Source organism: Mauremys reevesii, linkage group 7 (assembly GCF_016161935.1).
Source record: "Mauremys reevesii isolate NIE-2019 linkage group 7, ASM1616193v1, whole genome shotgun sequence".
Lineage (NCBI taxonomy): Eukaryota > Metazoa > Chordata > Testudines > Geoemydidae > Mauremys > Mauremys reevesii.
In genome coordinates this window covers 120,225,111-120,238,477 of record NC_052629.1, presented here as the reverse complement: position 1 = coordinate 120,238,477, position 13,367 = coordinate 120,225,111, and the positions used below count along the sequence as shown (strand labels likewise).

General features: G+C 40.6%; 1 long non-coding RNA gene across 1 annotated transcript in view; it reads right to left on the bottom strand.

Moving 5' to 3' along the window:
* Positions 1-11,563, bottom strand: part of LOC120409256 — a 69,271-nt gene extending 57,708 nt beyond the window's left edge. Inside the window, exons 1-2 of the long non-coding RNA XR_005601229.1 lie at positions 11,461-11,563; positions 11,118-11,194 (exon numbers count right to left, since the gene is read on the bottom strand). This is a non-coding gene — a long non-coding RNA (uncharacterized LOC120409256). The remainder of the gene's footprint in view (positions 1-11,117; positions 11,195-11,460) is intronic.
* Between the last annotated feature and the right edge of the window lie 1,804 nt (positions 11,564-13,367).

The following is a 13,367-nucleotide window of genomic DNA, read 5'->3' as shown; positions in this document are numbered from 1 at the left end:
ATTTCTTAACTCTTTTTGAAACTTTAGACATGCAAATTTTTTCAATTTAATTTCCGTAAAAAAAGAAGAAGAATGTACCTGGTCTACATAAAAAAACCTGACTTAGTTAAACCAATGCAAAGCCCTGTGTGGACCCTTCTAATTTGATTTAAAACTGGATTACAGCAGTTGAGTTTGCAGTGGTAAATGTGCAGGCGCAAGCCAAACAAGGTAAGTGTGACCACATGGTGTCTGCAAAGGCATTAGTTCTTAATGAGGACTGTGCCCATGCCACGTTGCAAGTTTAAAATTTTAGCTTGTTTTTGCTCTTCAAAACATTTGTCTTGTACTTAAACTGGGTAAAAGAAATGATTTTAAACTCTCCCCTAAGTCAAAATTAGAGAGTTTTTCCCTTCAATTTTTCTGAAAAATTCACTTTAATGTAGACACCGGGGATAGTCAATTTTAGTCCTGAAAGGTCAAACCTTCAGAAAGTGCTGAGGACTTTATCAGTTTACTATGGAAACTGTTGTACAACTTTAGGCCCCAAATCTGACCACTTAGTCAGGAGTCAGCCTCCATGCGTCTGAAGAAGAGGGTTTTTTACCCACAAAAGCTTATGCCCAAATAAATCTGTTAGCCTTTAAGGTGCCACTGGACTTCTTGTTGTTCTTACAAATGTTGTCCTCCGGGGTGGCTAATGCTCTTTCTATCTAGTAACCCACCGTGAAACATGGACTCTGATATCATCTGGAAATGTTTTAATCACAGCTGACTCTGTTTCAGTGACACAGCATTTGATCCACCTAGCCATGGAGGATTTGGATGCCTTCAGGCCCAGGCAATTAGTGCAAAATCAATGAAGCACCAAGCAGGCATAAGAGTCCACTGCATAGATCCAGTTGCAGGATAGGGCCTTAGGCAATAGAAAGCCCTTCCATGGCTCTGCTGTGAGACCCAACACATAGTGTGAAAAGGTTAAGAGATATTTTGCTGATGTGAAAAAACCAACAATTGAATGAATGTGGAGGAAGCAGATATCCTTTGTAAGTTAGGCTCAGGGCATGTGTTGTACTTTGATGACTTCAGTGAACATAGTATGGGAATAAATGAGAATTCTTGCTTTTCTTCACTAGGAGTTAGGTTGTCTCTGCCCTTACAGGGAAATGAGTAAAGTCCACAGTCCTGGATCCACCAAGGTACTTAGACACCTAACCCCAAATTTAGATGCTTAAGTCCCATTTTTAGGCCTCACTGTCATCCACAAAATCCCTGCTCAGGTACCGCCTAACCCTCTAGGTGCCTAAACTCATCTGATACCTACATTTCCACTGCAGAAGCTCCCTAGGTGCCTACATTTCTCCCTCTGGGGGTGTGCACTGTTCCTTCACACCTGTGGAGCCCAAACCAGGTGTTCCAGGTCTTCAGTTAAATGATTGGACCAGAGAAAGAGGGAGAATTGCTCCATACAGCACTCACCTAAAAATTGCTTCATCCCTGTTCAAATTCCTTCTCCTCGTAGGACCTAGGGGGAGCTGAACCCTGCAAGCCCCTGGTGAGTACCCTGCCCTCTGGGATAACAGAGACCCAGTGCTTACATGGTCAGCGTGATGTCCTGCCTGTTTAAATGTTTGAGCACTCTTTCCTCCCCAGCGCAAAGCCTTAGATTCAGCTTTGCTGCCTGAACAATAAAGTGAGCCCAGCAGACTGCATCAACTCCCTCTGGGTCTGTGCCTGGCTCCAGAGAGGCGCTTTCAGCTGAGGAGTGCCAGCAGACCTCGAGGACTCCATCCAGCCTGGACTGAGGTGCCTGACTTCAAGAGAGGGGTGGGGCTCATGACACACCCCTCTCATCGGCCTCACCCATTGGCCAGCTCAGGCAGTTCCTCATCTACATGCTGGCTTTTGTGGCTCACATGCCAAGGCTCTTGTCTCTGTCTCCATTCATTGTCTGGGGAAGCCTAAGCACCTAACTCGGGCTTTGTGGATCCCAGTGATTTTCTAGGCTCCTAAAAGTTAGGTGTTGTGATGCTCAGCATTGTAACACTGAAGTCACTTTGTGGGTCTGGGCCTTACTCCTTCACTTGGTTCCACACAGACTGGGACTCTGGCTTCAGTGGCGGGAGTTGGGTTACAATCCAGTATGGAAGTGGAAGGAGCTGTGACCTCACTCTCCAGTCAGAGTAGCGGGGTGGGATTAAGCTGCTCTCCAAGAAGGGGTGAAGTAATTTACTCACTTCCCTTGAGCAACTGAGCAGCAGGGTAGGAATGGTGACCATGAGTCACAATTCATTCTGAGGTCTGCTTCCAGAGCAACGTCGCTACAAGGCGCACCTTGCTCAGAGGATAGAAAGTTACCATCTAGCCTCATGCAATGAACGTACCTCGTATTATTTTTAAGAAAGCGATTTTGCATTGTTCCAGATAGAGAACTCATTTTGGAAGTGGCAGCTTGCAAACTGCATCACTTAAAGCGAGAAGGCTGGGCGTCATTTATCTGCCTCAGGAAATCTGTCCTCTAGCCAGATGAGAACTACTACTATCTCATGCTCTCTGATGGGTATCTGATGGTCCGTTGCCTCCCACATGAGGAATGCTCTGCAAACTATATCATGGTGTAACCATATGTCTTTTGCTTTTGAGGATATGTTGCTCTCATAGACAAAAGCAAAGTATGCTTTGCTGGAGAGAAAAGTGGAAATATTTGTGTCCCTGGTTGGTCTCTGGAAATGCATATGTATTCCCTGATGCTCCTACTCAGCAAAGTCCTTACATACATACGTAACTTTAAGCACAGGAGTGATCACAACAATTGCTTGTTTGCTTAATGGCTAAATTGGGGCCACAAACAGGAAATGTTAATTCTGGAACTAGAATACAATTTTATATTTTGAAATTTAATATTTGCACAAAGCAGTAAGTTTAGACGTGTATAAATATTTGCAATGTATGTCTTATTTAAAAAGCAAACAAACACATTAGGTGTTTGAATTGCAACGTGATTCTAACAGTTTTCCATAAAGACTCAATCCACAGCATCTACTAAAGTAGTTATTTTTGCCCCTTACCTGGTTATGTAAAAGCTGATCTATGCTGGATGAGTGTTTGTCTAGTAAATCTTATGTCTTAGGACCAAATCCCAAGCACTTCCTGGGACTTGGCTTCACAAAGCCTAGGGTCAGTAATGAACGTTAAGTGATTTTGCTCTTGCAGACATTATATGCTGAATTACTACTTTTCATATTAATGTATTTTAGTAAGCTTGATGCAAACTGTGAGATAGTTCTGACAAATGCACTGTTGATTCTAGATACCTGGGGTTGGAGCCTAGTCATACAACAGTTATTTTACGGCAATTCTATTTAACATTCCTTGGCCAATGTATCGAATCTTTAATTAAACAGCTGGAGGACACATGAGCAGATGAAAGTCTTGAAATCTGAAAAAAAATACTAGATTTCTAATTCTGAAATTAATTTAGTAGTGGAAACATCTCCTTACTGTCTAATTTACTATATTATAGAGAGGGTTAAAAAACAATACTATAAATGATGATCCTAGATCATCTTCATAGTCTACTTTTTCCCAGTGCAGGATAAACACTGAGCCACTGTTTTGCCAAGAAACCTAATCATGGATCATGTGACAGAGAAGATCTGGAGCAGAATCAATCCACTTTAACATTTTAAAGGACATAGGTTAAATAAAACTGATGGGAAACACACAGTCATTAGATTCTACAGTACATTTTAAAAAGTGAAAATGGAATAACTTATTTTACAGAGAGGAAGTTTTTAAAAATTTAATTAAAGGAATATTTTAATGTGTAACAGTATAAAATATATATTGCAGTAGAAACAGCACTTTTTATTATATAAAGACACAGTGTTCCTCTGTCTAAAAACTTAAATTTATATTGCAACCATGACTCACCATCTTATTTGCAAAGCTAGACATGTATATTTCCTGTTTGTGCCAAATAGGCAAGATACCAGCTGGCTTAGGTTCCTAGTTAGAGGCAGGTAAATGTTTCATTTGCAGATCTAATTAAACATGAAAGCTTCTAAAAAGTGCCCTTTTTTAAAATTTCCTGATATTTGTTCTTGTACCCTGTTACACAATACTGCAATTAATTTTAATGATTATTACAAAGAGTTAATTCACGTAATATCTAAAAACCAAGTGATCATAAGGCACAAAGACAGTCTGATAGTATATATTTGGTTTTGGTAATATTCATCCCCCTATTTCTAAATCAAAAATATGCCTAAGTAAGTGATTGATCTATGCTCACAACTTGTGAAATGGAAACATTTTAGATGTTGCATGAAAGGTATCTATGCATATGTATTGTACAGTAAAAAACCTATCATGCAACTTCTGCATTGATGACGCCTCATGCAACTCCATTGATTTCAGAAAAGCTGAATAGGGATTAAGTCAATACAGAAGCTGGACCTGCCGTACATCTTTAGCCAAGACAATACTCACTATTTGCATAGTAATCAAGTAATCAAGACAGGGAAACAGCTATGGATAGTACCTTGTACATTTCATTTGGTTACAAAACTTCTATTTCACTGGATATACTACTTCAGGCAAATGTAATGTTTCCCCCACAAATCACTCTCTATTATAAAAGCTACAAAACTGAAGGAAGGGGACGAACAAATAATGGAATGTGCCTGAGCTAATTTTATCTCCTGATGAATTGCAAAACTGCCTTTGCATTCTTTCAAAATCTAGCATTGTGTGGATGGAGAATGCATGCAATGAGGAGGCTCCCATATATGCATGATCATTGGACTAGAATCATGCTTCACGCAGGGACATCTGATTCTCTTTTAATGTGAATGGAATGTGTCCAAACATGACCCATATGTCTGAGATATACAGAAAGGCTACTTCCTACCCTGGATTTCATGGAGGAGGACACGGCATTTGACCAGGATATGATGGGGAGCATCAAAGGTAGAATTCTTCTTAAAAGAACAAAACTACATCAATTCTACATGAAAAATGTAGAAACATTTTTGAAAAAGTCGTCTGTCCATGTTAGAGCTTCCCCCGGAAAGGTTTAACTTTCAGAAGCAGAACTTACAGGGAGGAGCATTACAAGAACAGTCTCTAGATAAGGGGGAGGTTCTCTTGAATGCTTTATCCCACATTGTGGTTTCAGCATCAAACAGACATGTCTTCATGGGCCAGTCATTTTCTGCCCAGTAAACATATTGGGCAGAACCTCAGCTGGGGTACATGGGTGTTGCTCCACTGACTTTGATGGAGTTGTGCCCCTTTAGACAAACTGTCCAAAGTAATTATGCAGCGACACTGCCAATATCCACTTATATTTGAGTTCCCTTGTCTTACTAGTATCAGAGGGGTAGCCGTGTTAGTCTGGATCTGCGTCTGACGAAGTGGGTATTCACCCGCGAAAGCTCATGCTCCAATACTTCTGTTAGTCTATAAGGTGCCACAGGACTCTTTGTCACGTGTCGTACTAGTGATCATCAGTCTCAGTACTGTAGTTACATTACTATGGGCCCCAAGACTATTTTTTGTCTTCCAAGCTAGCCCCATCATCTTATCACCCCTATTGTACAGCTACACCAATCCGATTCATGGGTTTATGCTGGCAAGGCTTTGCAGAGTGGCAACTTTAACAAGCATTGGGTGCTCTGAACTCATTATCATGTTCTGTATAATAACCAGCACTATGCTAATACACCTCAGCAGAAGTTCTGTTATAGCTCAAGTATGGGTTCTCAAGCTGGGGGTCATGTCCCCTTGGGGGGGAAGGGTGCAAAGAGATGTCAGGGGATTGTGCCCCCCTCCTTCCCATATTGCTAGGTTAGACCCCGGTTAGATGAGAAGGGAGTTTGGGGTGAGGGGGCGTTTGTATGGAAAAGACTGAAAACCTTGAAACGTAGTTAAATTAGTGGAGGGCTGTTCCATTATATAACTCAGGGAGGGGATCCCTTGCCTATCTCTGAACTCTGTGCTCAGTCACAGTCTGCCAGACTCCCCTTGCAAACCTTTTGCTTCGTTCTCACTCTAGAGATAGGGAATCCAATTTGCTTGTCATACGAGGAGGAAACAAACACATGTAAGTAAATGCAAATAGGATTCTCATGGCCTCTCACATAACACCTCCCAGGTGCCACTATCTCCAACAACCTGGCAGAAGCTTCACTGCTGTGAGGCTAGGATTTAAGAAGTACAGTAAACTTGTGTGGTCCTGCAGAAGCATACGGTACGTGCAGCACCCTGACACAGCTGCTCCCAGATGCAGTGTACAGCCACGCTTATGGCTAGGCTTGGTATCTGGAAGAGGATTTTGTTTTTCTCTTCCCTTTAGATTTGCTTTAACTTTAAAAGCAAATTACCTAAGGGTGCTGTTCATCACAGGCGTGGGGCGATTGTACTGTCAAGCCACTGCATATGTCTGGTTTGCATTGCATTCAAGAAACGGAGGGTGTAGCAACATCTAATAGATTGTATCTGAAGATCCTGGGAAACATTCAGCTTGCTACAGTACAGGTTGTTTTTTTTTTTACTGTACTTATTTGCCTTTTATTCACATTGCTAGCTATGTTTCTACATGACCACTGCATTTAAGGCTTGTCATTAGCTCAGTACTTGATTCTACGAAGTAGGAAAGCTAGAGAGGTAAGAAATGGAAGCGAGTTTTCCACTCCTTAGAAATGCAGTTTAAAGCCGAGCTGAGGCATTCCATTAGCAGTTCTTCTTTAGTAACTAAACGCATGCAGGAAAACATGCCGTTTCCAGTCGTCACTTTGATATTGGCCATTAATTCCCTGCTCTCGGTTGACATGGTCTCTTAGCAACTTCCTGCCCTTTGCCCCTTTTCATTCTTGTTCCTGTTAGAGCACTTCCTTTTGTTGCCAGTCTCTCTCTTTCAGGGCTTCTTTAGAGAAAGATAATAAAAACCCTTCTGTAGACAGAAAGCACCAGATACAAATGGCTGCGAGTGCATATTTACGCTAATCGCACACCAGACCAAGGGAACAGGCTGTCCTGGGTTCTGGTTTCGAACTAGAGCATAAATCATTCAGAAAAAAAAAGTTACCATTCCAGAGAAGAAAGCAGAAATATAACAGCAGATGCAGCAATACAAGCACCAGAGCCACATCTTACAGGATTCAGTGATCTCCTTCACTCTGCAGCGAAGGTTTTCCCTCTGAAGTTAAATAGCGGTTGTTGCTTTTTAGATCATTTAAGCACGCAGTAGACTGAGACTGCAAAAATGAAGTGGCAAGTTAGGCTAAGATCCCTTAACATCGCTCTGACGGGGGCCTTACAGGATGGGGAAACAGCCCCCGAGAATCCCCACTACTCAAGAGCCTCCATGGGCAGTGTAGTGCTGGCATGAGGATTCAACATACCAACCCTGCTCTCAATACCCAGTGCTAGTGTGCCTGGTTGGAATGCACTGCACTATGCCTGATTCCGAGGGCCCAGAATACAGAGAGTGCCTGGCTCTGAACCAAGTGCAGAAATGGAGTAGATGGGAATCTGGCCAGGGTCTCCCACCCAAAAGAAGGATCATAAATTGGCTAGTGTTATGCTATCGCATTCATTCAGGGCCCAATATCCAAAGAGGCTTTGGGGGGAAAAAATCAGCTTTTGAATTTGCACACACATTTGGGTGTGCACAGAAACTGACATTGTCGCATGCAAAGAAGGATGTGAGTGAACAGATCCATGTCACTGCACACCTAATTGGAAAAGCAAACAAACTGCTCACTGCACATGAACATTTGTACATGCAAAGGCATGTTTTGGAGTTTTGCACATGACAACTTGTGGGCACGCACATTTTATAAAAAAACCCAAACCACTCACTGTGGCCTGCAGTGTCTATTTGGCTCTGATATGAGTGTGGAAAAGAAAATGTTTTGACAGACAACTTTCAACAGAATGGGGCTGATCTGTATACCAGTTTTTTAACATAGATTCGTTATCAAGACTTTTAAAACCTATAAACAAAACCATTGCAACCAAAAGTAAAAATACACGTTTCAAGAGGTCTACCATTTTATGAACCAATTTAGCCCACATCTATTAAGAGCTTTTCTGTCAAAAGAGTGGGAGTATTTTCTCCACTATAATCATATCAGCCTGTATTCTAGGTTAATGGAGATGAATATTACTGCCAGATTTTGTTCTTTCCCTGCATGTAATCTAATGCCAGATGGTTCTGAAAGGGTATTAAAGCTCCTATGTTCATGACCTCCCTGAGGTTTTTATCATTAGAACTTCAGTATAATTCAAGGAAGGCTTTACCCGACCCTGACCATAAATTCCCCTAATGAGGAACTGAAGCCACAAAGCAAAATACTCTTGTTAATTCCATTTTTTCCCTCTGTGACAAATAGGTGAGAATTTACAATAATGGGGAGCATTTTAAACAACATCAGTGAAAAACATGGAAATTAAAAGTCCAGGTCAACAGTTCAAGCTGCTCCAGGGGGTGGGAAACACAGCAAACAGATCCAGCATCTTTTATCGGGCCTGACATTCCAAGCTCATGTCACCCTCCCTCATGCTGAGTAGTAGTTACTCTGTGAGTAAACCAGGGGGACTATTGTGGAGCAAGCTAGGTAAAAGTGACAAAGGTGGGACCTTAATTATGCCAAAGCATGGCACATCTACACAAGTACCTGTAGCTTCAGTAATTTGTCTCTGCAAGAGCAGCAGAGTCCCCAGAATATAAATCTGATGTATAAATTAAAGGCATGAAAACAGAAAAAGTAAACCAAGACTTTATGGACAATATGTATGTACTTAGATTTAAGGGGGAGATTTTCATAGGCACAGATAGGCATCCATATCCCATTGATATTTACTGGGACTTGTGTCCCTAACTGTCTTTTGTGTCTTTTAAAAACTGCCCCTAGGTTAATGGGGAGCCCTTTTCTCCTTTAGTTGAGAGAAAGCAGCTCTACTTTACCCTAAACATTGCAAAATATAATTTTCATATATTCATGAGTGTAGCAGGCAATAAGGACTCATAATACACACAAAAAGCTCCCCTACATTAAAAGAACATTATTAAGGTTACAAAGTTGCACACTCAAAAGTTAAGGAATGCCAGAATGGAGGTTGCCGGTGCTCTGCCTCCTTTAAGGATGACTAGCAGGTTTCAGGCATGCCAGAGACCTTTTATAAGCATTACCATAAAAAAAAGAGAGAGGGGGAAGGACAGGCTTTTCTTTACAGTACTTCTGAAAACAAAAACAGATTTACAAAACAAGGGAACTTAAAACAATTCTGCCCCTGATGTGCCTCCATTAAAATAAAGTCCTCCACAATGTAGAAATAGGAAGGGCCAAACAGAAAGAGCAGTATCTTTTTGCTATACTATTTGCCTAACATCTCCAGACTGGGTTACAACCAATGGTAATCCAAATCATCTGAGAGGCAGCATGCTCTAGTGCCGTGTTTCTCAACAACCAGTCTGTGAACCGGCACCAATCCCTGAGACTTCCCTAACACAGTTTAGGAAGGCTGGTCCCTGGTATCAAAAAGGTAGAGAAACAGTGATCTAGTGGGTATGGCACTGAACTGGGAGCTAGGTGTTCTCCTCCCAGCTTCGCCACTAATCTGCAAGTTACTTCTCCACCCAGTGCCTCTGTTTCCCCTCCCACCCTTTCTCTAGTCTATTTAGATTGTAAATAATTTGGGGCCTGCCCTGTCTTTTGCTATGCATGTGTACTGCACCTAGAACCCTGGTCTTCATAGAATCATAGAATATTAGGGTTGGAAGAGACCTCAGGAGATCATCTAGTCCAACCTCCTGCTCAAAGCAGGACCAATTGCCAAATCCCTTAATGGCCCCCTCAAGGATTGAACTCACAACCGTGGGTTTAGCAGGCCAATGCTCAAACCACTGAGCTATCCCTCCCCCCAGCTTTTAGCTGGGACCTCTCGGTGCTACCATAATACACATAGAAACAGCTACCAGAAAAATAGTTATTCTTGTTAAATACAAATATAAAGTGAAGTGAATTATTTTCATTTGCAATTTGACTTTCAAACCTGTAATCAGACCCATTTCTATATCATTAAAAGACACATCACTATTTTTTTCCTTTTAGTCCTTCATTACATTGTGCCAATTGACCAGGAAAATCCATGAATTATTATTTTACATAACTAAATACTGGCACAGATAGATTACTGCAAATTAAAGGCTCCTCTATGTTCTGGAAATAACCAGATAAAAAGGTCTATGATTAAACGTGATATCTGGAAAAACAAATAGGGTGTGTTCCTTAAGCAGATCACTGGATGCTAGTAACATAACCTGAGCACCCAGTCAAGGTCTGCAAAAAAACAACCACCCCAATTTAATCAGCAGAGTATGTTTTTGAACAGGAACATCTGATATAGGAAAAGAAACAGGAATAGAATCACTACCAACAGAAGAAACTAATGCATTCCTCTTAGACAAAGGTTAACTATGAATGAATATAAAAATACAAATGCCACACGTGGGAGTATGCGCTCACCTAGCCATAAAGTGGCTTTCAAATAGCTAGTAAACATTTTGAGATAGAATGGAATTGTCCAGTGTCCCAAAATAAATGTTTTGAAATTAGCAAAATGAGAACTCAAATTTTCACCATTTGCATAACAGACATGAACAACAGAAGCTGGAATCTGTAGTGATAGACCCTCACCTGGAATAAATAGGCACAGGTCCATTGACTTCAATGGTGCTACACTGATTCCAATATAATTTGTTGGTTTATCTTTTTTTTCCTTGAAGAGCCGATGTTGATTTTTCCACACCTATCACACTTAATTTTCTATCATTAAGATAGAAAATTAACAAATATAAATGTATCTGTCTCATTTTGAGTCACAGCTGTAGCCTCAATGGTGTCTCTAATGGTGACAATAGATTTGGACATTTGAAAATCAGTTGCACATTATCAGTATTATCCCTCAATTGTTTTAGGAAATATATCATCACTCTCTGAAGCTCCTCTTCACACAATGGTCCCCTGTATTAAATTCCATCTGGGGGAGGATTTTTCCTTGTAAGGTGGGTGGCTAGCTAAAGGATATTGATTCATTAACACCTGATGTTGGTTGCTTGAGTCACTCACATTTATTTTTCCATCTCTTGTTCTGGGTCATCTCTAGTAATCCAACCAGGTGTCAAAGGAAAATCCAACAGAGTGACCTAGGACCAAATAAAATGTAATTATCTCTCTCTCTCATACCTGCATCCCTTCCCCCACCTTTTTTTTAAGCAAGATTTAAAAAAAATATCAGGAGGCTACTGCTGTGAAATAAAGAACAATGTCATATATTAAACTCTCCTTTGCAATAAACTTCTCTCTTCCCCCCCAGATCTCTCCAAATTATCAGACCATCTGCAGTAAAGTTGCATTATTCACGCTCCTGATGTGACAGTAGGGAGGGGAGGAATAGGCATCATTCAATTACTTTGTTTTTTTTCTAGGTTTCATCCAAAGACCACTGAATAAAAGTCCACAGCAAACTCTCAGCAGCAGCAATCCTCATGTTTCTGTAACCAATAGATTTCAAGACTTCATCCAGACTGGTTTTATTATGACTTCAGCTGCCAGGACACTGGGGGATGGGATGGGATGGAAGGTGAACAGCTGTGTCTAGTCACAGCACTAACAATTGATCCTCTCTTCTCCAGTAGCAGCAGTGTCATTATATTATTATAAGCAATCCAGCATACCTTTAATTGAAGTGAGTCACAGAATTTACTGAGAGGAGTTGATTCCTTGTCAATTTCCACAGCATCATTCTACCAAAACATATTTCCTCTGAAATAAGTTAGTATGGGTGAACCAGTTCTGATAATTTGACCCAACCCTTCAATCAGAATTGGGACTGAATGAAACCAGAATTATTTTTTCAGCTTATAAAATGTGGTTAATTTTCAAATAAAACTTTTTTTTTATGGTAGAACACAGCACTTTTTGTTCCTGGTAGGACAGAAACCCTGTGAGAAAATACCACTCTCTCATGGTATTTGTGACCCATCTGAAACCAAGCAGCCTTGGAAATCTCAGTGAGAAGAAAAGGTTGGTGGGTTTTTTTTGGTTTGTTTGTTTGTTTTGTTTTTTGGAGGGGTGAGATTTCTAATCTAAACAGGTGGAGATAAACTCAGATACGCATCTGCATCAGATTTCTGAAACTTGCAAGGTTCATCTATCAATAGGAATGACTTTCTTTATTTTTATGGGCCTTTTCTCTCCTCTAGGTATCCATCTGCATGCCTGATTAAAGGGAAGGGACTTGTGTAAATGAACAAAAAAGCAAATAGATTCACTAGTGAGCCACCCTCACACTCAAGCCTGACAAATGCCAGATTTCCATAGGAAAGATTATTTTAATTAACCATCTAATTCTGGAGCACTGGCTTGAAACAACAGGGAATCTTCAAAAAGTCTAGGAATGCTGATGCTTTTCTCAGACAGCTGCAAGGAGAAAAGCAAGCAAACAAACAAAAACAAATACCATTTTGTTTCTGCTACTATATAGAAAATATTGCTGCAAAACAGCTCCCCAGTTTTTCACTAAATGCTTTATGCTGAAAAGAAACATACAACATCTGTGTCTTTCAGAACAGCTTTCTCAAATCACACCAGAGTTTATTACTTTAATGTACTGTATATTTCTTTTACTCTAGTTCTTTGATAGCGACTCAAGGTTAGTCAGTGTTGCTAAGTAGTTACAAGCTGCAATACTTTTGTTATGTGTGTGTATTGTAACTGTGCATCGGTTAATACTTCACAAAGGCAGCAATTACTGACCACTAGTAATTACAATATAACTTTAAGAAGAACTATGTTATATTCTCATAACTTTATATTGCACTCATTTGCACCAGCCACATGAATATTTCACCATTACTGAAAGCCCAAATAAATAAAGACCTGGGCGAATCTATAGAAATACTGATACTTCTCTCAGGTAATCCACGTAGGCCATGAGTTTAGCTGTGATTCATTTCAGTTGCCATATTAAATGGCTAATAAATTAATTTATACTGCAGTGTCTGCTTGCTGGACTATATACTGTAAGTGTTATGTATCAGAGGGGTAGCCATGTTAGTCTGGATCTGTAAAAGCAGCAGTCTTGTGGCACCTTATAGACTAACAGACGTTTGGGAGCATGAGCTTTCGTGGGTGAATACCCACTTCGTCGGATGCATCCGACAAAGTGGGTATTTACCCACGAAAGCTCATGCTCCCAAATGTCTGTTAGTCTATAAGGTGCCACAAGACTCTTTGCTGCTGTAAGTGTTATGTGCTTTTACTGCCAGTTGGTATTCGTTGCTCAAAAGATATTTGTAATGTACCATCTGAATCTGT